The sequence below is a fragment of the Oncorhynchus mykiss genome, chromosome 11 (genome assembly GCF_057628025.1).
Source record: "Oncorhynchus mykiss isolate SJ-2025 chromosome 11, ASM5762802v1, whole genome shotgun sequence".
NCBI classification, from domain to species: Eukaryota; Metazoa; Chordata; class Actinopteri; order Salmoniformes; family Salmonidae; genus Oncorhynchus; species Oncorhynchus mykiss.
Window position 1 is genome coordinate 19,229,586 of NC_143032.1, and position 27,683 is coordinate 19,257,268.

The 27,683-nt window shown below is 43.6% G+C and overlaps 1 protein-coding gene across 3 annotated transcripts in view; it reads right to left on the minus strand.

Annotated features, from left to right (window-relative positions):
* LOC110535425 (catenin delta-2) overlaps positions 1-27,683 on the minus strand; it is a 395,208-nt gene that overhangs the window by 126,895 nt on the left and 240,630 nt on the right. The window lies entirely within an intron of this gene.

Genomic DNA, 27,683 nt, shown 5'->3' on the forward strand with positions numbered 1-27,683 from the left:
TGACTAAATACTTTTTTGCCCCACTGTAGGTCCAGGGGGGGTGGTCCCACAGGGTCTGGGAGAGTTTCTGGGTGGGGTGTCTATTGATCTGTTGCTCTATTGTCTATTGATCTGAGGGCTATCAGGGTGGCTCAGAGGGGGTGAGAGCCACTGGGCTTGGGGGTTCTTCATTTGTCTGTTCTGCTATGATGTTGACGCTATGGTCAGGGTCTGGTGTGGACTCTCTCTCTCTCTTTTTTTATGTCTCTCTCTCGGTCTCTCTCTCTTGGTGTCACTCCCTGTCTCTCTCTGTGTGTCTCTCTCTACCTCATTCCATTCATTTCTATCTATTTTTCTCCTCACTTTTCGCTCTCTCCCTGTCTTTTACCTCTCTCTTTTTCCCTCTCCACCGCTTTCTGTCACTGAACCGTGTAAAGCCCAAGAAGGAAAGCAAGGAATAGAGCTGACAGTTTTACTCCAAATTGGATTTTGTTGCAAGGGTTGATTTTGTTTCTGCTTTACCACCGAGTGATGTTCTGATGAAGGCACACGTAGATCTACTTTTGTTCTGAAGTGACATCATCACAGCCCAGAAATACAGTACTCACTACTCCAAAGAATACACTATGCAACTTGAGCCCTGAGGTTGTTTACCTCTAAAGAGCCGAGTACTGAAACAGCGCATCAAATTTAGTAGCCCTAATGGGAATCGAACCTGCAACCTTGTGCGGGTCAAGTGTTTCATATTTCACCAAGAGGTCTAAACCTTCGTGTTAACCTATAAAAACTGTCCAATACAGTTTAAACAGAGACTTAGTGCACCTTACCTAAGTACTCTTACCAGCCTGATTGTTCCCCCTGGTTCTGGTAGATAAATAAAGCCTCTATGTCAATGTCTTTTATCTGCTGCAATGATAAGTGTTTGTTAGAGGGATGGAGGAGGGGATCCCCAGGCGTTTAAGGGATTTAAAGGGAGAGCCCCTCACACACTCCTTAAATCACACAGGAGATTAGATTAAGTGTGTGTGTGCACGCATGAGCGTGTACACACACGTTCATCCGTGTGTGACAGTTAACAGAAAGGGGTTTGATCTGCTAATAAAATAACTGTGCGCGCATGCCAAGATGTGTGTGTGCAAGGGTTGTGTTGTGTGACCACATCAACAACACACAAACACATCCCACACACAAACACATTTCACACACACACACTTAACCAGTGCACTATTTGATCAATCGCTAGCTTTCATGTCTCTCACAACACACTTTCAGAAGAAAAAGACAACAAAAATGTAAAAAATGAAGAAAAATGACCTGAAAACATGAAAGCTGTTAAAGCTGTCTTTGAGTGCTGAAGACAGGTCTCTCTAAGCAGAGTCATATTTTCACAGCACCCATGACATCTCAAATGTTGTTCCCCCTAACAATAAGACAACATCATTTAGCAATGCTAAGTTAATGTAGTAATGGCTAGCTAGCATATCCGTAATCCTAACCTTAGGGGAGTGAGAAATGTCTGGCTCTGGAGAATTCGTTTTTCTGATCCTACCCAAAATGCAATGGGAGTGACAGGTACACACAGGAGGCATGGAGGTCAGGGTAAACGGCAGCAGCTAATCTGATTGGACAAGGCCTGTCAGGGCTGATGACTGATTGAACAGCTCTGTTTGGTGGTGCACATATTAAAACACATGCTAATTATTTACCCTTCAATCATCATTAACCTCTGAGGGACTGAGAGAGAGAAAGATGTGCCCACTGCCCACAAAATTAGGTGGAAACTGAGCTTCCTAACCTGCCAAATGAATGACCAAGAGACACATATTTCCCTTAGATTACACAGACCAACAAAGAATTAGAAAACAAATCCAATTTTGATAAACTCCCATATCTATTGGGTGAAATACCAGTGTGCCACCACAGCAGCAAGATTTGTGAACTGTTGCCACAAGAAAAGGGGAACCAGTGAAGAACAAACACCATTGTAAATACAACACATATTTATGTTTATTTATTTTCCTTTTATTCTATTTGTACATCGCTACAACACCGTATATAGACATAATATGATATTTGAAATGTCTATTATTTTGGAACTTCTGTGAATGTAATATTTACTGTTCACTTTATGTTTATTTCACTTCTGTTTATCCATTTCACTTGCTTTGTCAATGTAAACATATGTTTCCCATGCCAATAAAGTCCCTTGAATTGAAATGTAATTTATTTGATAGAGAGAGAGCTAGGGGGGGGGGGGGGCTCTCTTGGTCTCTCGGTATCTCATTCTCTTGGTATCTACACCCCTCTATCCTTCCCCTCTCTCTCCCTCTCTCTCCTTCTCTTTCCCCATAGTGTTGATGTTACTTTCCATGTGTATTGCAGAGCCAGCCCAGTCCATTCAGAACGGTAAATAGACTCCATTAAAGCAGTGATCTCACAGGCTGAAGTGGATACACAGCGTTCAGTAATTACACTGATAAACACAATGAGATGCAAGAAGAAGGAACATGGAACGTAGGGATGAAGCTTTAATTAAAGCTATGCTAATTAAGATAGTGGAAAGGTTCCGGAAAAAACAAACACCATTGATTGTTACACTGACGAATGTGGGCGCAAGGAAATACACGGACGCACACACATACTCATATTCACACTCACCCACATGCTGAAAAATACACACCCACACCACCCACATGTACACATAAATACACACATATTCATATTCACACTCACCCACATGCTGAAAAATACACACCCACACCACCCACATGTACACATAAATACACACATATTCATATTCACACTCACCCACATGCTGAAAAATACACACCCACACCACCCACATGTACACATAAATACACACATATTCATATTCACACTCACCCACATGCTGAAAAATACACACCCACACCACCCACATGTACACATAAATACACACATATTCATATTCACACTCACCCACATGTACACATAAATACACATATTCATATTCACACTCACCCACATGCTGAAAAATACACATCCACACCACCCACATGTACACATAAATACACACATATTCATATTCACACTCACCCACATGCTGAAAAATACACACCCACATGTACACATAAATACACATATTCATATTCACACTCACCCACATGCTGAAAAATACACATCCACACCACCCACATGTACACATAAATACACACATATTCATATTCACACTCACCCACATGCTGAAAAATACACACCCTCACCAACCCACATGTACACATAAATACACACATATTCGGACGCACACACCTATTCATATTCACCCACATGCTGAAAAATACACACCCTCACCAACCCACATGCACACATAAATACACACCCACATGTACACATTAATACACACCCACATCACTCACATGTACACATAAAGACACACCCACATGTACACATAGACACACCCATATGTACACATAAATACACACCTACACCACACACATGTACACATAAAAACACAGACTCACAAAAACACATACTGATTATTTTGTGTGCAGTGTGTACCCATGTGTGTGTGTATATATAATGTCTAGAGCTAAGTCAGGGCTGACAGCGCAGAACAGAAATCCCAGACAGAGAGAGAAATCAATAAAGAGAGGGAGAGAGAGGGAGAGAGAGAGAGAGAGAGAGAGAGAGAGAGAGAGAGAGAGAGAGAGAGAGAGAGAGAGAGAGAGAGAGAGAGAGAGAGAGAGAGAGAGAGAGAGAGAGAGAGAGAGAGAGAGAGAGAGAGAGAGAGAGAGAGAGAAAGAAAGAAAAAACAGAGAGGGATAGAGGAGGTGGAAATCTAATAAGAGAGAAAATCACAAGATGACTGTGCTGTGTACCAGTGAAGCGTTTAGGCTTAATTAATCACCACTTAAGCGTTGGTAATGTACAGTGCTTTCAGAAAGTACTCACACCCCTTGACTTGTTCCACATTTTGTTGTGTAACAGTCTGAATATTGAATTGATTGAATTTAGATGTTTTGTGTCACTGGCCTACACACAATAAATACCCCATAATGTCAAAGTGTAATTATGTGTTTTACAAAATCATTAAAAAAGAAAAGCTGATTGTCTTGAGTCAAAAAGTATTCAACCCTTTTTCTGTATTAAGCCAAAATATTTCAGGAGTAAAAATGTGCTTAGCAAGTCACATAATAAGTTGCATGGACCCACTCTGTGCAATAATAATGTTGAACTGATTTTTGAATGACTACCTCATCACTGTACCCCACAGATACAGTTATCTGTAAGCTTTCTTACTAGAGCACTGCATTTCAAACACAGTTTCAACCATAAAGTCCAGGGAGGTCTTCTAATGCCTCGCAAAGAAGGGCACCTATTGCTAGATGTCACGGATCCCTCCGGAACTTTCATTACGCACACCTGGCCCCGATTCCCAGTGAATAGTAATTGTATTTTTATAAAAATATATATTTTACCTTTATTGAAGTAGGCAGGTCAGCTTAGAACAAATTCTTATTTTCAATGACGGCCTAGGAACAGTGGGTTAACTAACTTGTTCAGGGGTATAAATGTGCCCTTGGTTTACCAGTGACCTGTTGATTATTGTTACAATGTCCGTTGGTGCGTGTGAGTACCTGTGCTGTGTGTTTAGGCTTTCGCGCAATTGTGGCCTTGTCCAGTGTATTAATCATTGTGCACATGTGTTATTTATTTAAGGTAATCCTCGCTCTCTTGTTTAGGATTTCTACCCTGTGCGCGCCATCATTTGGGCTTAATAAAAATATCTATTACGCATTCCTGCGCCTGTTTCCCGAATAATTTATACCAGTGTGACAGTAGATCGGTAAAAATAAAAAAAATCAGACCTTTAATATCCCTTTGAGCATGGTGTAGTTATTAATTTCACTTTGGATGGTGTATCAATACACCCAGTCACTACAAAGATACTGGCATCTTTCCTAACTCAGTTGCCGGAGAGGAAGGAAACCGCTCAGGGATTTCACCATGAGGCCAACGGTGACTTTAAAACATTTACAGAGTTGAATGGCTGTGAGGAGAAATCTGAGGATGATTCAACAACATTATAATTACTCCACAATACTAACCTAATTGACCGACTGAAAAGAAGGAAGAAGGTACAGAATAAAAATATTCCAAAACATGCAACCTGTTTGCAATAAGTAATACTGCAAAAATGTGGCAAAGTAATACACTTTTTGTCCTGATTACAAAGTGTTATGTTTGGGGCAAAACACATTTCTGAGTACCACTCTCCATATTTTCAAGCATAATGGTGGCTGCATCATATTATGGGTATGCTTGTAATCATTAAGGACTGGGGAGTTTTTCAGGATAAAAACTAAACGGAATGGAGCTAAGCACAGGCAAAATCCTAGCGCAAAACCTGGGTGAGTCTGCTTTCCACCAGACACTGAGAGAGCTTTCTAAAATTATCCACCGCCATTGTTGCAACCCCTATTACAAGTCTGTTCAACCGCTCTTTCGTATCATCCAAGATCCCTAAAGATTGGAAAGCTGCGGCAGTCATCCTCCTCTTCCAAGGGGTGACACTCTAGACCCAAACTGTTATAGACCTATATCCATCCTGCCCTGCCTATCTAAAGTCTTCGAAACCCACTTTACCTTCTCTGCTGTGCAATCCGGTTTCCGAGCTGGTCACGGGTGAACCTCAGCCACGCACAAGGTACTAAATTATTTCATAACCGCCATCAATAAAAGATTGTACTGTGCAGCCGTCTTCATCAACCTGGCAAAGGCTTTCGACTCTGTCAATCACCGCATTCTTATCGGCAGACTCAATAGCCTTGGTTTCTCAAATGACTGCCTCCCCTGGTTCACCAAAGTCTGTTGTCCAGACTTCTGGCAGTCTCTATGGGGGTACCACAGGGTTCAATTCTTGGGCCGACTATTTTCTCTGTATATATCAACGATGTCGCTCTTGCTGCGGGTGATTCCCTGATCCACCTCTACACAGACGACACCATTCTGTATACATTTGACCCTTCTTTGGACACTGTGTTACCAAACCTCCAAACGAGCTTCAATGCCATACAACACTCCTTCCATGGCCTCCAACTGCTCTTAAACGATAGTAAAACTAAATGAATGCTTTTTAACCATTCGCTGCCCGCAATCGCCCACCTGACTAGCATCACTACTCTGGACGGTTCTGACTTAGAATATGTGGACAACTACAAATACCTAGCTCTCCGGCTAGACTGTAAACTCTCCTTCCAGACTCATATTAAACATCTCCAATCCAAAATGTAATCTAGAATCGGCTTTCTATTTCGCAACAAAGCAGCCTTCACTCACGCAGCCAAACATACCCTCGTAAAACGGACTATCCTACCGATCCTTGACTTCGGCAATGTCATTTACAAAATAGCCTCCAACACTCTACTCAGCAAACTGGATGCAGTCTATCACAGCGCCATTCGTTTTGTCACCAAATCCCCATATACCACCCACCACTGCGACCTGTATGCTCTAGTCGGCTGGCCCTCGCTACATATTCGTCGCCAGATCCACTGTTTCCAGGTCATCTATAAGTCTTTGCTAGGTAAAGCACCAAATTATCTCAGCTCACTGGTCATGATAGCAACACCCACCCGTAGCACGCGTTCCAGCAGGTATATCTCACTGATCATCCCCAAAGCCAACACCCCCTTTGGTCGCCTTTCCTTCCAGTTCTCTGCTGCCAATGACTGGAACGAATTGCAAAAATAGCTGAAGCTGGAGACTTACTTTCCCTCGCTAACTTTAAACATCAGCTATCCAAGCAGCTAACTGATCGATACACCTGTACATAGCCCATCTGTAAATAGCCCATCCAATCTACCTACCTCATCCCCATGTTGTTTTTATTCACTTTTCTGCTCATTTGCACACCAGTATTTCTACTTGCACATCATCATCTGCCTAACAATCTATCACTCCAGTGTTAATTTGCTATATTGTAATTACTTTGCTATTATGGCCTATTTATTGCCTACCCCCTCACGACTTTTGTACACACTGTATATAGACTTTGTTTTTTCTATTGTGTTATTAACTGTACGCTTGTTTATTCCATGTGTAACTCTGTGTTGTTGTGTGTGTCGCACTGCTTTACTTTATCTTGGCCAGGTCGCAGTTGTAAATGAGAACTTGTTCTCAACTAGCTTACCTGGTTAAATAAAGGTAAAATAAAAAAAATTACAAATGTATTCACCATTCAGCAGGACAGTTACCTAAAACACAAGGCCAAATCTACACTGGAATTACTGTCACGTTCTGACCATAGTTATTTTGTGTTTTCTTTGTTTTAGTGTTGGTCAGGACGTGAGCTGAGTGGGCATTCTATGTTGTGTGTCTAGTTTTCCCGTTTCTATGTTTTGCCTGATATGGTTCTCAATCAGAGGCAGGTGTTAGTCATTGTCATCTCTGATTGGGAACCATATTTAGGTAGCCTGTTTTGTGTTGGGTTTTGTGGGTGGTTGTCTTCTGTCTTCATGTGTCTGCACCAGACAGAACTGTTTTGGTTTTTCACATGTTGTTGTTTTGTATTTTGTAGTGTTCACGTTTATCGTCTTTATTAAACATGATGAACACTAACCACGCTGCGCTTTGGTCCTTTTCTTCGTCCACAGAAGAAAGCCGTTACAGTTACTTACGAAGAAGAATGTTTCTGAGTGACCAAGTTACAGTTTTGGACTTAAATCTGCATGAACATCTATGGCATTACTTAAAAATGGTTGTCTAGAATTTTTTAAAGAATAATGGGCAATTATTTTACAATCCAGGTGTGCAAAGACTGTAATAGCTGCCAAAGGTGATTCTAACATGTATTGACTTGGGTGTTAATACTTATGTACATTTGATATTTCTGTATTTCCTTCTCAATAAATTAGCAAAAAATATCTTAACATGTTTTCACTTTGTCATTATGGGGTATTGTGTGTAAATGGGTGAGAAAAAATTAATTTAATTTTGAATTCAGGCTGTAAGACAGGTTTGGCCACTTTGATGGGGGTGGGGGCCACAACAAATCTGAATTCAATATGAGGGACCGCAGTTGCTCACGGCTCTGCATACCCACATGTGCGTTTTAGAATGAATTCAGTGTAATTATACACATTTTGCCATGGGGCGTAGAGAAGATTTTGCAATTGTTTAACACATTTTATGCAATTCTACTGATTTTGCCTTGGGGTGAAGAGAAATGTTTGCAGGTTTTAATATGATACAGTATTTGAATGAGACTGACTAACAAAATCAATGGGGACGGTAATTCGGACATAATTACTAAGTTGAGATAGTCTAGCAGCCAGCTAACTTACCAATCTATAAATGTCAGCTGACATGGGCTAATTGAGTGACGATCAGTGACTGACATATCAAGAAAGAACTGCTGATGCACAAACAAACTTAGAAATCGCACGTTATTGTACTATTCTAACGTGCAACAGTAAGCTAAGACCCTGACTGAGTCCCCCCCCCCCCAATAAAAAAACAATGTGGGAAATTGATTAGAGGGTCTTCAAAAGGAAACGCACACATCCACACAAGTAAGGATGGAGGGAAGCAGGGAGGGAGGGAGGCAGGCAGGTAGGGAGGGTGGTAGGCAGGGAGGGAGGGAGGGAGGGTGGTAGGCAGGGAGGGTGGGTGGTAGGCAGGGAGGCAGGCAGGCAGGGAGGGAGGGAGGGAGGGTGGTAGGCAGAGAGGCGGGCAGGCAGGAAGGCAGGGAGGGTGGTAGGCAGGCAGGGAGGGAGGGAGGGTGGTAGGCAGGGAGGCGGGCAGGCAGGCAGTCAGGCAGGGAGGGTGGTAGGCAGGCAGGGAGGATGGTAGGCAGGGAGACAGGCAGGCAGGGAGGGTGGTAGGCAGGCAGGGAGGATGGGTGGTAGGCAGGGAGGCAGGCGGGTAGGGAGGATGGGAGGCAGGGAGGCAGGCAGGCAGGGAGGGAGGGTGGTAGGCAGGGAGGCAGGCAGGCAGGGAGGGAGGGAGGGAGGGAGGGTGGTAGGCAGGGAGGCGGGCAGGCAGGCAGGCAGGGAGGGTGGTAGGCAGGCAGGGAGGGTGGTAGGCAGGGAGGCAGGCAGGCAGGGAGGGAGGGAGGGTGGTAGGCAGGCAGGGAGAGTGGGTGGTAGGCAGGGAGGCAGGCAGGCAGGCAGGCAGGGAGGGAGGGAGGGAGGGTGGTAGGCAGGGAGGCGGGCAGGCAGGCAGGCAGGGAGGCAGGGAGGCGGACAGGCAGGCAGGCAGGCAGGGAGGCGGGCAGGCAAGCTGGGAGGGAGGCAGGCAGGTAGGCAGGGAGGCGGGCAGGCAGGGAGGGAGGGAGGGAGGTAGGCGGGCAGGCGGGCAGGGTGGGAGGGAGGGAGGGTATGACAGTATGCATGCCAATGAAATAATTTGCCAGGCAACAAAAACACTGATGATTGCAGCCTCTGAAGCAATTAGCTGAACAAACAGAATTGGATCACTAATGGAAAAGAGCATTACACTGATAGACAGGTGTTCACTCCATAGACACACACACACGTGTGTGCACAAACACAAAGTCGCTGAGTTGGGAAAGGTAAGGTCCAAAAATTGCTGATCGGCATTTGTGACAATCACACACACACACACACACACACACACACACACACACACACACACACACACACACACACACACACACACACACACACACACACGCACCCGGACACATGCACACACACACACACATGTACACACACTCAGGCACACACATAACTGAGAACAGTACTTTTACAGGTAAATAGCAACACTGAGGATAGAGTCAATCTCTCACTGTGAGCTCATTAAGACACAGCAACAAAACAGACAGTACGAAGTTACACACACACACACACACACACACACACACACACACACACACACACACACACACACACACACACACTTGATAACAAACTGACAAACGGTGTGAGATTCCTACACTCTTTCCTCTCATGTTAACAGTCTTTCCTCTAATGTTAACAGTCTTCCCTCTAATGTTAACAGTCGTACCTCTAATGTTAACAGTCTTTAATCTCATGTTAACAGTCTTTAATCTCATGTTAACAGTCATTAATCTCATGTTAACAGTCTTTCCTCTCATGTTAACAGTCTTTCCTCTCATGTTAACAGTCTTTCCTCTCATGTTAACAGTCTTTCCTCTAATGTTAACAGTCTTTAATCTCATGTTAACAGTCTTTAATCTCATGTTAACAGTCTTTAATCTCATGTTAACAGTCTTTCCTCTCATGTTAACAGTCGTCCCTCTAATGTTAACAGTCGCCCCTCTAATGTTAACAGTCTTTAATCTCATGTTAACAGTCGTCCCTCTAATGTTAACAGTCTTTAATCTCATGTTAACAGTCATCCCTCTAATGTTAACAGTCTTTAATCTCATGTTAACAGTCGTCCCTCTAATATTATGTCTTTAATCTCATGTTAACAGTCGTCCCTCTAATGTTAACAGTCTTTAATGTCATGTTAACAGTCGTCCCTCTAATGTTAACAGTCTTTAATCTCATGTTAACAGTCATCCCTCTAATGTTAACAGTCTTTAATCTCATGTTAACAGTCGTCCCTCTAATGTTTTCAGTCTTTAATCTCATGTTAGCAGTCATCCCTCTAATGTTAACAGTCTTTAATCTCATGTTAACAGTCTTTCCTCTAATGTTAACAGTCATCCCTCTAATGTTAACAGTCTTTCCTCTAATGTTAACAGTCTTTAATCTCATGTTAACAGTCTTTAATCTCATGTTAACAGTCTTTCCTCTAATGTTAACAGTATTTAATCTCATGTTAACAGTCTTTCCTCTAATGTTAATAGTCATCCCTCTAATGTTAACAGTCATCCCTCTAATGTTAACAGTCGTCCCTCTAATGTTAACAGTCTTTAATCTCTTGTTAACAGTCGTCCCTCTAATGTTAACAGTCGTCCCTCTAATGTTAACAGTCTTTCCTCTAATGTTAACAGTCTTTAATCTCATGTTAACAGTCGTCCCTCTAATGGTAACAGTCGGCCCTCTAATGTTAACAGTCTTTAATCTCATGTTAACAGTCGTCCCTCTAATGGTAACAGTCGTCCCTCTAATGGTAACAGTCTTTAATCTCATGTTAACAGTCTTTCCTCTGATGTTAACAGTCGTCCCTCTAATGTTAACAGTCGTCCCTCTAATGTTAACGGTCTTTAATCTCTTGTTAACAGTCGTCCCTCTAATGTTAACAGTCGTCCCTCTAATGTTAACAGTCTTTCCTCTAATGTTAACAGTCTTTAATCTCATGTTAACAGTCGTCCCTCTAATGGTAACAGTCGTCCCTCTAATGTTAACAGTCTTTAATCTCATGTTAACAGTCGTCCCTCTAATGGTAACAGTCGTCCCTCTAATGTTAACAGTCGTCCCTCTAATGGTAACAGTCGTCCCTCTAATGTTAACAGTCTTTAATCTCATGTTAACAGTCTTTCCTCTGATGTTAACAGTCGTCCCTCTAATGTTAACAGTCGTCCCTCTAATGTTAACAGTCTTTCCTCTAATGTTAACAGTCTTTCATCTAATGTTAACAGTCTTTAATCTCATGTTAACAGTCTTTCCTCTGATGTTAACAGTCTTTCCTCTCAGATCTCTTCATCTGTATGGATCATGTGAACATGCTCTGTTTCTGTTTCTGCAGTAAGACTATGATCCTGAATTAACCTACACACACACACCTCAATACTAATCATAGTCCACACACAGGGACATTGTCAGTCAAATCAAATTGCCTGTGCTTGTGTGTGTGTGTGTGTGTGTGTGTGTGTGTGTGTGTGTGTGTGTGTGATACACTGCTGCATGCAAAGTAGCAATGGGCCATACATGTTTAACGTTCTGTATTATTAAGACATGCTCTGGTGACTGCTAATTGTGTGGATGATACGATATAAAAATCTTAGCTAGGCTGAGAGAGAATAAAACACACACATAGAAAAAACATTATACTGGCCCTGTGAGCCAGAAAACACTCCAAAACAGCCACTTAGCCAATCATAGTGTGGGCAGAGTGATGATTACAGCAGTGGATAGATGAGCCAATGTCCTTAAATCACTGTCCTTTGTCTGCTGATTAGTGTGTGTATGTATGTGTATGTGTTTGTGTGTGTCTGGTGATTTAGGCGGTGAGCTGCAATCACGTCTATTGGTCTCGAGATAATAACAAACAAGGGAGGTGACTTATAATGTGCTGCTCTAATAGGCGTGTATGTGTGTGTGTGTGTGTCTCACCCTGCATCATCACTTGAATCCACTAATGAAGATGTCACAGAGCGTGCCTGTGCGTGTGCGTGTGTGTGTGCGTGTGTGTGTGTCACCCCCTCGCCACAACACATCACACTGACAAAGAATCCTTCTGAGGTGTGAATTAAATTGTGATAAGGTCAGGGTGGACATTAGCGTGTGTGTGATTGCGTGTGGTTACGGGGTTAAAACAGAAAGAACTCAAAGGGTTAAGTTTAGGTGTTCATTCTGAGTGGTTAGGGTTAGGGCTATGGTTTGGAGAAGGTTTAAAACAAAATAATTAAAAACAACAAGCTGTTTCCATGAACTATTGTCAAGTATTGTCAAGGCTTGGTAAAGCATTGTGAACTGCGGTGGCGGTGGTGATCTAAGCAACATGCTCCGGCTCTGACCATCACGAGTTCGTGCCCAGTGCTGGGAAATCGGTTTCTTTTTGTGGGCTCCGAGGAAGGCAAATATCGACATTCTCAGGATTTTTCAAATGTCCGAAATCGCAGTCTATTTCTAGTGATCAGGCACGTATGCCTTCCTACTGGGCACATCATGTCATTTCAAAAGTAATAATGTGGGTAATATTTGATTGAGACGTCGATCAATGTGATTTCAACTTTTATTCACCCACTCAAAAAGACAGCTAGAAGTTTGTTGAATTCTTAATGTGTTATCACTATACTTTCAACCACTAAAAGAACAACCAAATTCTAATAGGAATACAATGTCAGAGATTTGTTATTTTACAACTACTTAATGTCTTATCCAAGGGTGTTGGCATGGGTGGCCACCCAATCAGATTGAGCAAAAGAATAAATAAAAAAACAACAACAATTATGCTCTTTACTTGGCAGTGTTCCAAACGGGACATCAGATAAAATTCATATCAAGTGCACTTAGTCAGAGTTGAAGAAATATAACAGAACAGATGAACTGGAATTTCACTCTCACGGAATGGGTTGCCAAAAATAACTAACTGGAAGCAACACCCCCAATAAGACATAAATATGACTGCACTGAGGCATACAGTCTGTCACTGTGCTTCTATGTTAATATGCACCATGCCACTGCCTATTTCATTTGTTCAATTAGCAAACAAGACATAATCCAGTGCCTTTATTTCAATCAACACACCTATATTTCAGCGTAAATTCGCTTTAAAAATGCTACAATTTCTCTCAGTCTGATGGCAAAATGTGTAGAACAGGTACAAAGTGCAAGTGACCAGTGCTGTTCAAGATTCTGCACAGATTATTACAGCAATTGTGAAGATCTCCACAGACCTGCGACCTTTGCACGCTATGTTGAACATGCACACTTTCTAGGAACATATAAGAATACATTTATAGTTACAGAAATGTACAGTGTATTCGGAAAGTATTCATACCCCTTGACCTATCCCACATTTAGTTTACAGCCTTATTCTAAAATGGATTTAATAAAAAAATGTCTGCATCAATCTACACACAATAACCCCTAATGACAAAGTGATAACAGGTTTTTAGTATTCAGAACCTTGGCTATGAGACTCGAAATTGAGCTCAGGTGCATCCTGTTTCCACGGATCATCCTTGAGCTGTTTCTACAACTTGATTGGAGAACACATGTGGTAAATTTAATTGATTGGACATGATTTGGAAATGCACATGCCAGTCTATATAAGGTCCCACAGTTGACAGTGCATGTCAGAGCAAAAACCAAGCCATGAGGTAGAAGGAAAGATTGAGTCGGCATAGATCTGGGGAAGGGTACCAACAAATTTCTGCAGCATTGAAGATTCCCTAGAACACAGTGGCCTCCATCATTCTTAAATAGAAGAAGTTTGGAACCACCAAGACTACCTAGAGCTGACCGGCCAAACTGAGCCATCGGAGGAGAAGGGCCTTGATCAGGGAGGTGATCAAGAACCCAATGGTTACTCTAGTAGATCTCCAGAGTTCCTCTGTGGAAATGGGAGAACCTCCCAGAAGGACAACAATCAGGCCTTTATTGTAGAGTGGCCAGACGGAAATCCCTCCTCAGTAAAAGCCACATGACAGCCCGCTTGTAGTTTGCCAAAAGGCACCTAAAGACTCTCAAACCATGAAAAACAAGATTCTGTGGTCTGATGAAACCAAGATTGAACCCTTTGGCCTGAATGCCAAGCGTCACGTCTGGAAGAAACCTGGCATCCTCCCTACGGTGAAGCATGGTGGTGGCAGCATCATGCTGTGGGGATGTTTTTCATCTGCAGTGACTGGAGGACTAGTTAGGGTCTAGGGAAAGATGAACGGAGCAAAGTACAGAGAAATCCTTGATGAAAACCTGCTCCAAAGCCCTGATGACCTCAGAATGGGCTGAAAGTTCACCTTCCAACAGGACAACAACCCTAAGCACACAGCCAAGATAACGCAGCTTTGGGAAAAGTCTCTGAATGTCCTTGAGTGGCCCAGCCAGAGCCCGGACTTGAACCCGATCTAACATCTCCGAAGAGACCTGAAATTAGCTGTGCAGCAACACTCCCCATCCGACAGAGCTTAAGAGGATTTGCAGAGAAGAATGGTAGAAACTCCCCAAATACCTGTGTGGCAAACATGTAGCGTCATACCCAACAAGACTGGAGACTAATCACTGCCAAATATGCTTCAACAAAAATACTGAGTAAAGGGTCTGAATACTTATGTAAATGAAATATTTTTCTTAAATATTTGTTATAGATTTGCAAACATTTCTAAAAACATGTTTTTGCTTAGTCATTATGGGGTCTTGTGTGTTTTTTTATTTAATACATTTTAGAATAAGGCTGTAATGTAAGAAAATGCGGGGTCTGAATACTTTCCGAATGTACCGTACAGTTACAAAATGTGGTCATGGATGTGTTACTAATTCTAAGGTTGAATAAATACCGTTACCAAGCTTTAACTTTAGACTATTAACTGTATTACAAAAGTAATATCGAATTGACAACAACAACAACCAAATATCAACATTTGAAGGAGATGTATCTTTTGTCTGGCTTTAATTCCAGTTTGTCTACAAATTACTAATTGATATTTTGGATTCACATCCCCATCTCAACGAAAAATATAAGTTACGAACAGCACTACATCTAATTAAAATTTTAAACACAGTTGGGTTTGATTTAGTCATATTCTTTAACTGTGATTTTTGGATGAGATGTTAACCTTTGATTAACTTGAAGATATGAAATATATGAAATCAACCATAGCTTGAAACCCTTGGCCGATATGTATTGTCTATTTTTAGTTGAACCCTGGGATGAATTGAAACAATAGCTGTTGATGACATTGCTAATTATCTACAGTTGAAGTCGGAAGTTTACATACATCTTAGCCAAATACATGTCAACTCTGTTTTTCACAATTCCTGACATTTAATCCTAGTAAAAATGACCTGTCTTTGGTCAGTTAGGATCACCACTTTATTTTAAGAATGTGAAATATCAGAATAATAGTAGAGAGAACGATTTATTTCAGCTTTTATTTATTTCATCACATTCCCAGTGGGTCAGAAGTTAACATACACTCAATTCGTATTTGGTAGCATTGCCTTTAAACTATTTAACTTGGGTCAAACATTTTCAGTTCTGCCCACACATTTTCTATGGGACTGAGGTCAGGGATTTGTGATGGCCACTCCAATACCTTGACTTTGTTGTCCTTAATCCATTTTGCCACAACTTTGGAAGTATGCTTGGGGTCGTCCATTTAGAAGACACATTTGCGACCAAGCTTGAACCTCCTGACTAATGTCTTGAGATGTTGCTTCAATATATCCACATCATTTTCCTACCTCATGATGCCATCTATTTTGTGAAGTACACTAGTCCCTATTGCAGCAAAGCACCCCCAAAACATAATGCTGCCACCCCCCGTGCTTGACGGTTGGGATCGTGTTTTTCGGCTTGCAAGCATCCCCCTTTATCCTCCAAACATAACGATGGCCATTATGGCCAAACAGGTCTATTCTTGTTTCATCAGACCAGAGGACATTTCTCCAAAAAGTACGAAATTTGTCCCCATGTGCAGTTGCAAACCGTAGTCTGGCTTTTTTATGGAGGTTTGGAGCAGTGGCTTCTTCCTTGCTGAGTGGCCTTTCAGGTTATGTCGATATAGCACTCGTTTTTACTGTGGATATAGATACTTTTGGACCTGTTTCCTACAGCATCTTCACAAGGTCCTTTACTGTTGTTCTGGGATTGATTTGCACTTTTCGCACCAAAGTACGTTCATCTCTAGGAGACAGAACGCGTCTCCTTCCTGAGCGGTATGACGGCTGCGTGGTCCCATGGTGTTTATACTAGCGTACTATTGTTTGTACAGATGAACGTGGTACCTTCAGGCGTTTGCAAATTGCTCCCAAGAATGAACCAGACTTGTGGAGGTCTAAAATGATTTTGCTGAGGTCTTGGCTGATTTCATTTGATTTTCCTAAGATGTCAAGCAAAGAGGCACTGAGTTTGAAGGTAGGCCTTGAAATACATCCACAAGTACACCTCCAATTGACTCAAATTATGTCAATTAGCCTATCAGAAGCTTCTAAAGCCATTACATAATTTTCTGGAATTTTCCAAGCTGTTTAAAGGCACAGTCAACTTAGTGTATGTAAACTTCTGACCCACTGGAATTGTGATATAGTGAATTATAAGTGATATAATCTGTCTGTAAACAATTGTTGGAAAAATGACTTGTGTCATTCACAAAGTAGATGTCCTAACCAACTTGCCAAAACTATAGTTAGTAAACAGGAAATTTGTGGAGTGGTTGAAAAATGTGTTTTAATGACCAACCTAAGTGTATGTAAACTTCGACTTCAACTGTATAGAGCAAAATAGTCTCATTGATGATACATTACTTATAAAGTATGGTTACATTTCATTAGCTCTGTTAAACCTACCCTTTGGAATGACTTTGATAGAAACAGTTAATATATTTAGTTATTAAGAGATCTCTCAATAATCATTCTCAAGGTAGCACATTGGTAGTTGTCACTGTCAGTGACAAATAACAAAGTTAAGTAGGACTGGCCTTACTTAAACCGTGGATGGGAGACAAAATGACTAATCGCAGATAAATAAACTCTCCAGTAGGTGGTGCTGCCCAGCCTATTGTATTTATTTTTATTTTTATTTATAATAATTTTTTTGTAACCCTTTTTCTCCCCAATTGGTAGTTACAGTATTGTCCCATCGCTGCAACTCCCCTACGGACTCGGGAGAAGCGAAGGTCGAGAGCCATGCGTCCTTCGAAACACGACCCTGCCAAGCCACACTGCTTCTTGACACACTGCTTGCTTAACCCGTAAGCCAGCCGCACCAACGTGTCAGAGGAAACACCGTGCAGCTGGCGACTGAAGTCAGCTTCCAGGCGCCTGGCCCGCCACAAGGAGTCGCTAGAGTGCGAATGGACAAGGAAATCCCGGCCGGCCAAACCCTCCCCTAACGACGCTGGGCCAGTTGTGTGCTGCCTCATGGGTCTCCAGGTCACAGCTGGCTGTGACACAGCCTGGGATCGAACCCAGGTCTGTAGTGATGCCTCAAGCACCGCTGCGCCACTTGGGAGGCACTGTTTTTTTTTCTGATAGTGGATGAAATGTTTAATATCAACACATTTTATACAAGGTTTGTCTATGTTGAAAATGGGTTACAATGATGACATAATCCTGTTTTAAAATTGTCACCCTCAAAACAACAGTTTATGAGCACTTTAACGTCACAATATGTGACATTACGCTGAAACAACGTTGATTCAACCAGTTTGCGCCCAGTGGGTCGTCTGTCCGACTCCTTACTGAGGCAGACATTTACTGCAGAGGTCAAACCCTCCCTGAAATGATAGATGAAAATGCTACAGTGAGACAGATGAGGGTTGACACACACACACAAAGTGCAAAGGGAGTTCACAGTAGACTTATAAATTCTATGAACAAGGTCCCAAGAAAATTCACTTCTGTTCTGATGTTGCCAGAATTGAAATGCTATTCCCTCTCTCTCTGTTTCTCTCTCTCTTGGTTTCTCTCCCTCTCTGTTTCTCTGCCCTCTCTGTCTATTTCTCTCTTTTCTCTTTCTCTCTAGTTCTCCCTACCTCTCTCCCTTTTTACCCCTCTCTCGTTCTCTCTGTCTAAGTGCATTCTCTCTCAGAGGACAGAGTACAAAGGACACCAAAACACTAACTCCCTCCACTAAAACCTAAAGCAGAGAACAAGTCGACAGGCAGACGGACCGGCAGCGACAACAAGCACACTTCTCTCACAGCTCTCTAACAGAGCAAGGGCTTGCTAATGGAGAGATGGCTAGTAGGATGAAGGAGAGAGATAGAGAAATAGGGGATAGGGGAGAGGGTATATTGTTATTGAGCCCTCAAGGGAGAGAAGGGAGAGGCTTCTTAACATCAGAAGTGTTGGAGCACTATACACACAATTAGGGGCAGAAAGGTCAAAAATACACACATACACTCTCTGGTTATAGAATGCTCTTACTTTCTGTCTCTCTCTGTCTCTCTGGTATTGAACTCTCTCTGGTGCTCTCTCTCTCTCATCTTTCTATCAGCTCGTGACCCACAACTCACACATTGTCACCTCTCCATAGAGTTCAATAAGGAGAAGAGAGGTACATTAGCAGAGAGAGGAGCAGAGAGAGGTCCTAGGGTAGAGGAGAGAGGTCCTAGGGTAGCAGAGAGAGGTCCTAGGGTAGCGGAGAGAGGTCCTAGGGTAGCAGAGAGAGGTCCTACGGTAGCAGAGAGAGGTACTAGGGTAGCAGAGAGAGGTCCTAGGGTAACAGAGAGAGGTCCTAGGGTAGAAGAGAGAGGTCCTAGGGTAGCAGAGGGAGGTCCTAGGGTAGCAGAAAATGGTCCTAAGGTAGCAGAGAGAGGTCCTAGGGTAGCAGAGAGAGGTCATAGGGTAGCAGAGAGAGGTCCTAGGGTAACAGAGAGAGGTCCTAGGGTAGAAGAGAGAGGTCCTAGGGTAGCAGAGAGAGGTCCTAGGGTAGCAGAGAGAGGTCCTAGAGTAACAGAGAGAGGTCCTAGGGTAGCAGAAGGAGTCCCTCGGGTAGAAGAGAGAGATCATTGGGTAGCAGACAGAGGACCTAGGGTAGCAGAGAGAGGTCCTAGGTTAGCAAAGGTAGGTCCTAGAGTAGCAGAGAGAGGTCCTAGGGTATCAGAGAGAGGTCATAGGGTAGCAGAGAGAGGTCTTAGGGTAGCAGAGAGAGGTCGTAGGGTAGCAGAGAGAGGTCCAAGGGTATCAGAGGGAGGTATTAGGGTAGCAGAGAGATTGTATAGGTAATTGCCAAAATAAAGGAAACACCAACATAAAGTGTCTTTATAGGGCATTGGGCCACCACGAGCTGCCAGCACATCTTCAATGCACCTTGGCATAGATTCTACAAGTGTCTGGAACTCTATTGGAGGGATGCGACACCATTCTTCCATGAGAAATACCATCATTTGGTGTTTTGTTGATGGTGGTGGAAAACGCTATCTCAGGTGTCAGGCCACAATCTCCCAGAAGTGTTCAATTGGTTTGAGATCTAGTGACTGAGACACACACGCACGCGCACACGCACACACACAGAGATCTCTTCTTCTAGCCATGGTAGCAACTGGGCATTTTTATACATAACCCTAAGGGATGTTATTGCTTTATTAATTCAAACACCTGCTTTCAATATACTTTGTATCTCTCATTTACGTAAGTGTTTCCTTTATTTTGGCAGTTGCCTGTAAGTGTTTTTTTGTATGTGTGTGGGTGGAGAGAAAATGAGATCCTCTACTGCTAAAACCAAACTAATATGACTATGATGAGCATGTGCACCTGCCTGGTATTCTCTTCAGACAAGCCCACAGAGGCAATAATTATTCCGATTATTACTACAGTGAAGGAAGCTGCTAGCTAACAACAGCACACACCTCAACAATAGACAAGCAGCTATTCAGACACGATACAAACAAGGTGAAACATTTTATTTTTACCACTATTGACCATCTCAAGTAAACAAACCCCCTGCAATGTTAAAATATTCATTCATATTTATATGAGCAGTGTGTGTGTAGGTGTGTGTGTGTGTCTAGGTTTAAGCAGTCAGAAGCTGTAATATAACTGAGGGTTTAATTCTCTGAGTCATACAGAGCAGAGTGCTCTGCATTCATATAGCTACTGCTGTGTGTGCACGCGCGTGTGTGTGTGCGTGTGCGCGTGTGTGTGTGTGCGTCACACACATCGCTACACCTGCTTGCACTCACACACACTTCAGAAGGATTAACCAAGGCTAAATCCAGCCAGCCACTTCAGAAAGAAAGGAGGAGAGAGAAAGGGGGAGAGAGAAGAGAGAGAATGAGGAAAAAGTGACAGCAAGAAGGAGAGAGAGAAAGAGAAAGAAAAAGAGAGAGAGAGAGAGAGAGAGAGAGGAAGAAAGAGAGGGGAACTATTGAGATAAGTAGAGAGGTAGAGAAAAGAGGTGGTGGGAGTGCTACTGTGATGACTGACATCTCAGTTCTTATAAATGTGGCTCGTTGCGTAATGGTTGTTTTGCTATCAGTGAGACTATTGAAAATATTACTGAGGTGAATGTGTGTGTGTTTCTTTGTTAATGTATTTTTCCAAGGTGCTGAGAGTGACTAGACCTTGGCTGTATCTATTGTACTGTATAATAGAGATAATATAACAGTCTTAAGAGTGTGTGAGGTAAAGCGTGTGTTAGTGTTATTATAGGGTGTCAGGAAGTAATGTAACACTTCACTGGCAGGCCACACAGGACAGGCAGGCCACACAGGACAGGCAGGCCACACAGGACAGGCAGGCCACACAGGACAGGCAGGCCACACAGGACAGGCAGTCAATACAGGACAGGACAAACACATTATAGATCTGTCCCTCCACAGGACCGGAGATGAGGGGTGAGGTTACATTAATCACATGCACACGCACACATACACACAATGTCATCATGGGGAGAGGAGTAAGAAAACAAAAGATCTTGTCTGATGACTCAGACACACAAGGGCATTCACTCCCTCCTTCCATCCCTCTTTTACCGCCCTCCTTCCATCCCTCCCTTTACCTCCCTTCCCTCCTTTCAACTCCCTCCTTCCATCTCTCCTTTTACCTCCCTCCTTCCCTCCTTCCATCCCTTCCTTTACTTCCCTCCTTCCATCCCTCCCTTTACCTCCCTTCCCTCCTTTCAACTCCCTCCTTCCATCTCTCCTTTTACCATCTCTCCTTTTACCTCCCTCCTTCCATCCCTCCTTTTACCTCCTTCCTTCCATCCCTCCCTTTACCTCCCTCCTTCCATCTCTCCTTTTACCTCCCTCCTTCCTTCCATCCCTCCCTTTACCTCCCATCTCTCCTTTTACCATCTCTCATTTTACCTCCTTCCGTCCATCCCTCCCTTTACCTTCCTCCCTCCATCTCTCCTTTAACCTCTCTCCTTCCATCCATCCCCTTTACGTCCCTCCTTCCATCCCTCCCTTTACCTCCCTCCCTCCATCTCTCCTTTTACCGCCCATCTCTCCTTTTACCCCTCTCCTTCCATCCCTCCCTTTACCTCCCTCCTCTCTCCCCTCCTTTTACCTCCCTTCCCTCCTTTCAACTCCCTCCTTCCATCTCTCCTTTTACCTCCCTCCTTCCCTCCTTCCATCCCTTCCTTTACTTCCCTCCTTCCATCCCTCCCTTTACCTCCCTTCCCTCCTTTCAACTCCCTCCTTCCATCTCTCCTTTTACCATCTCTCCTTTTACCTCCCTCCTTCCATCCCTCCTTTTACCTCCTTCCTTCCATCCCTCCCTTTACCTCCCTCCTTCCATCTCTCCTTTTACCTCCCTCCTTCCTTCCATCCCTCCCTTTACCTCCCATCTCTCCTTTTACCATCTCTCCTTTTACCTCCTTCCGTCCATCCCTCCCTTTACCTTCCTCCCTCCATCTCTCCTTTAACCTCTCTCCTTCCATCCATCCCCTTTACGTCCCTCCTTCCATCCCTCCCTTTACCTCCCTCCCTCCATCTCTCCTTTTACCGCCCATCTCTCCTTTTACCCCTCTCCTTCCATCCCTCCCTTTACCTCCCTCCTCTCTCCCCTCCTTTTACCTCCCATCTCTCCTTTTACCTCCCTCCTTCCATCACTCCCTTTACCTCCCTTCCCTCGTTGTACCTCCCTCCTTCCTTCCATTCCTCCCTTTACCTCCCTCCTTCCATCTCTCCTTCCATTCCTCCTTTTACCTCCCTCCTTGCAGCAAATGCTTCATCTAGCTTATAGAGAGAGCCTTTGATGATTTTACACACACAAACACACAGTTTCACATCATTAGTATGATGAATAAGATCGAAGCCTCTGGGGCCACACACACCCTGCAGGGCAGGGGGAAAAAAGAGAGTGAGAGATAAAGAGAGAGAGAGAGAGAGAGAGAAAACACTTCCACTCTAAATTCTGGATGAATGCTCTCGACTTCAACAATCATCACCATTTCCTGTTGCCTCTCAATGAAGGAATGATGGAGAGAGAGATGGAAGAAGAGAGGGAGGGAGAGGTGAAGAGATGACATCATATTGAGAGAGAGATGGAGGGGGTGATGGAGGAAGAGACGGAGGAAGAGATATATAGAGCATATATCTCAAAAGTTAGACATACTGATTTCTTCTTTATTCTACTCTTCCACTCCAGAATATTCCAGATCGATGGCTGCCTCATCTAATAAGAGACAATGAACACTTGAGTTGCTCCATATTGTTCTTCCAAAGGTCAAGCTCCTCATCCCTCTCTCACATACCAGATATACAACTCACTGACATTAACGTCTTTATGCAAGTCTGGGCTCAGCTTTCAAATGAGAGCATCAAACCAGAAACAGAGATAAAGGTCTTTATTAATGTATGATGGAGCGCTTTGCTGAAGCAAGATATCAAACTCACTGACCTAAACGTCTGCACGGTTGTGCTTAACTTTTACATGACATCGGCATACAAGATATTCAACTCATCTGTACTTCTCATGAAAGTGGTGACTTTATGCAAACTGGAAACTACATTCCTGAGGCTGCATTTATTGTAGCTGGGGATTTTAACAAAGCAAATTTGAGGAAAATGCTACCGAAGTTCGACCAACTCATTGACTGTAGTACTCGTACTGGTAAATCATTGGGCCCCTTCCACTCAACTTTTTTGAAATGCCCACAAGGCCCTCCCCCGCCCTGCCTTTGGCAAATCTGAACACAACTTAATTTTGCTCCTCTCTTCCTAGAGGCAGAAACTCAAACAGGAAGTACCCATGCTAAGGTCTATTCAACGCTGGTCTGACCAATCGGAATTCACGCTTCAAGATTGTTTTGATCACGCGGACTGGGATATGTTCCGGGTAGCCTCTGAGAATAACATCAAAGAATACATGGATACAGTGACAGTGAGTTCATCAGGAAGTGTATAGGAGATGTTACACCCACTGTGTCTATTAAAACCTACCCAAACCAGAAACCGTGGATAGATGGCAGCATTCGTGCAAAACTGAAAGCGCAAACCACCACAATTAACCATGGAAAGGTGACTGAGAATATGGCCGAATACAAACATTGTAGTTATTCCCTCTGTAAGGCAATCAAACAGGCAAAACATCAGTACAGAGACAAAGTGGAGTCGCAATTCAACGGCTCAGACACCAGACCTATGTGGCAGGGTCTACAGACAATCACAGACTACAAAGGGAAAAGCAGCCACGTCGCAGACACTGATGTATTGCTTCTGGACAAGCTAAACACCTTTGTCGCATGCTTTGAGGATAAAAAAGTACCACCGTCGAGGCCCGCTACCAAGGACTGTGGGCTCTCCTTCTCAAATTGCCGACATGAGTAAGACGTTTAAGCTGTTAACCCTCGCAGGGCTGCCAGCCCAGACGGAATCTCTAGCCGCGTTCTCAGAGCATGCACAGATCAGCTGGCTGGAATGTTTACGGACATATTCAATCTCTCCTTATCCCAGTCTGCTGTGCCCACTTGCTTCAAGATGTCCACCATTGTTCCTGTACCCAAGAAAGCAAAGGTAACTGAACTAAATGACTATCGCCCCGTAGCACTCACTTCTGTCATCATGATGTGCTTTGGGAGGCTAGTTAAGGATCATATCACCTCTACCTTAGCTGACACCCTAGACCCACTTCAATTTGCTTACTACCCCAATAGATCCACATCGCACTATCCGCTCTGGACAAGAGGAATACCTATGTAAGAATGTTGTTCATTGACTATAGCTCAGCATTCAACACCATAGTACCCTCCACACTCATCATTAAGCTCAAGGCCCTGGGTCTGAACCCCGTCCTGTGTAACTGGGTCCTGGATTTCCTGACGGGCCACCCCTAGGTAGTTAAGGTAGGAAACTTTGCTGATCCTCAACACAGGGGCCCCACAAGGTTGCATGCTCAGCCCACTCCTGTACTCCCTGTTCACCCATGACTGCGTGGCCACGCACGCCTCCAAATCAATCATCATGTTTGCAGACGACACAACAGAAGTTGGCCTGATTACCAACAATGACGAGACAGCCTACAGGGAGGAGGTGAGGGCCCTGGGAGAGTGGTGTCAGGAAAATAACAACAAAACAAAGGAGCTGATTGTGGACTTCAGAAAACAGCAGAGGGAGCATGCCTCTATCCACATTGACGGGACAGGAGTGAAGAAGGTGGAAAGCTTCAAGTTCCTCGGCGTACACATCACTGACGATCTGAAATGGTCCACCCACACAGATAGTGTGAAGAAGAACCTCAGGAGGTTGAAGAAATCTGGCTTGGCCACTAAAACCCTCACAAACTTTTACAGATGCACAATTGAGAGCATCCTTTCGGGCTGTATCACCATCTGGTATGGCAACTGCAACGCCCGCAACCGCAGGGCTCTCCAGAGGGTGGTGCAGTCTGCCCAACTCATCACCGGGGCAAACTACCCATCCTCTAGGACACCTACAGCACCCGATGTCACAGGAAGGCCATCAACCACCCGAGCCACGGCCTGTTCACCCCATATCACCCAGAAGGCGAGGTCAGTACAGGTGCATCAAAGCTGGGACTGAGAGACTGAAAAACGTCTATTTCAAGGCCATCAGACAGTTAAATAGCCATCACTAGCCGGCTTCCACCCGGTTACGCAACCTTGCACCTTAGAGGCTGCTGCCCTATATACATAGACTTGGACTCACTGGCTACTTTAATAATGGAACACTAGTCGCTTTAAAAATGTTTAAATAATCTTTACATACTGCTTTACTCATCTCATATGTACAGTGCCTTGCACTTGGCATTTTTCCTATTTTGTTTGTTTTGTTTTGTATTTTTCACCCCTTTTTTCTCCCCAATTTCGTGGTATCCAATTGGTAGTAGTTACAGTCTTGTCTCATCGCTGCAATTCCCGTACGGACTCGGGAGAGGTGAAGGTCGAGAGCCATGCATCCTCCGAAACACAACCCAACCAAGCCACACTGCTTCTTCACACAATGCCCATCCAACCCGGAAGCCAGCCGCACCAATGTGTCGGAGGAAACACTGTACACCTGGCGACCGTGTCAGCGTGCACTGCGGCCAGCCCACCACAGGAACCACTAGTGCGCGGTGAGACAAGGATATCCCTGCCAGCCAAGCCCTCCCCAAACCCGACTATGCTGGGCAAATTGTGTGCTGCCCCATGGACCTTCCGGTCATGGCCAGCTGCAACAGAGCCTGGACTCGAACCCAGAATCTCTAATTGCACAGCTAGCAGTGCCTTAGACCACTGAGCCACTCGGGAGGCCACAACCTGTAATTTAAATCGATTTTTATTTGGATTTCATGTAATGGACATACACAAAATAGTCCAAATTGGTGAAGTGAAATGAAAAAAAGAACTTGTTTCAAAAAATTCCAAAAAATAAAAAAAGGAAAAGTGGTGTGTGCATATGTATTCACCCCCTTTGCTATGAAGCCCCTAAATAAGATCTGGTGCAACCAATTACCTTCGGAAGTCACATAATTAGTTAAATAAAGTCCAACTGTGTGCAATTTAAGTGTCACATAATCACTGATCACATGATCAGTATATGATACAAACCCCCCAAAAATCTATTTTAATTCCAGGTTGAAAGGCAACAAAATAGGAAAAATGCCAAGGGGGTGAATACTTTCGTAAGTCACTGTATATACTGTATTCTATTCTACCTTATTTTAGTCAATGCCATTCCGACATTGCTCAATCTAATATTTACGCATTTCTTAATTCTATTTTTACTTTTAGATTTGTGTGTATTGTTGTAAATTGTTAGATATTACTGCACTGTTTGAGCTAGAAACACAAGCATTTAGCTACACCCGCAATAACATCTGCTAAATATGTGTATGTGACCAATAAAATGTGATTTGATTTTGATTTGAATTTGATTTGATAAAACAAGACAAACCTCAAACAAGATATACAACTCCCTGACCTTACTGTCTGCTGCCTATGCAATAGAGTACTCTTAATGTAATATAGAACCTTCCATAAACAGGTGCACATTTTCCTTTAATCCAAGTGCAGAGAGGAGACACGTGGAGATAGGATTCTGCCTAGCTGCCATTTTACAATAATCCCCCTTAATACGATGGCAATGTCACAATAGGATGTGTGAAGTGGCGGTGTGTGTGTGTGTCTGTGTCTGTGTGTTTGTGCGTGTGTGTGTGTATGTGTGACAGTGGCAATGTCAGGAGAGGGTGTGTGAAGTAGCTGACACATACGTATTCATATATTAACCTTGAGCACCCGATACCTCATTGAGCTATAGATTAGGTGTTGTGGGGGGTTTGTGTGCATGTGTGCGTGTGTGCATGAGTGTGTATGTGTGCACGTGTGTGTGTTCACGTGTGTGTGTGTGTGTGTGTGTGTTTGGGCGGCATCTAGCCTAGCGGTTAGAGCATTGGGCCAGTAACCGATAGGTCACTGGTACAAATACCAGAGCCGACAAGGTAAGATTTGCTCCAGGGGGTGCCATACTACTACAGTATGACCATGTAAAACAACACATTTCACTGCACCTGTCCAGTGTTTATGACTATATCTATTAGGTGAGTGTGTGATGGATGTTAATGGGAGAGCTGCCAGAGGCAGTAATTACAGTAAACACCATTGACATGATGCACACACACATACTGACAGCTTCATCTACTGACGCTGCTTCACACAATACAGCGAGAGAGAGAAGGAGCAAGAGAGAGAAGGAGCGAGAGAGAGAGTAGGGGAATAGCGAGAAGAGAGAGCACCTTTCAACAATGAAAGCAACAATTATGTCCTTGTCTTCTGTTCATGTCTGATGTTTTGTCTCTGTCAAATTGTGCCTTCCTCCATTTCCTCACTCTCTCTCTCTCCTCTATCTCTCCCCTCTCTCTCTCCTATATCCCTACCCTCTCCCCCTTTTCCACTGATGATTACCAAAACAAAACACTTCACAGTGATCTTGCTGCAGTCAAGGGTTTCACTCATCA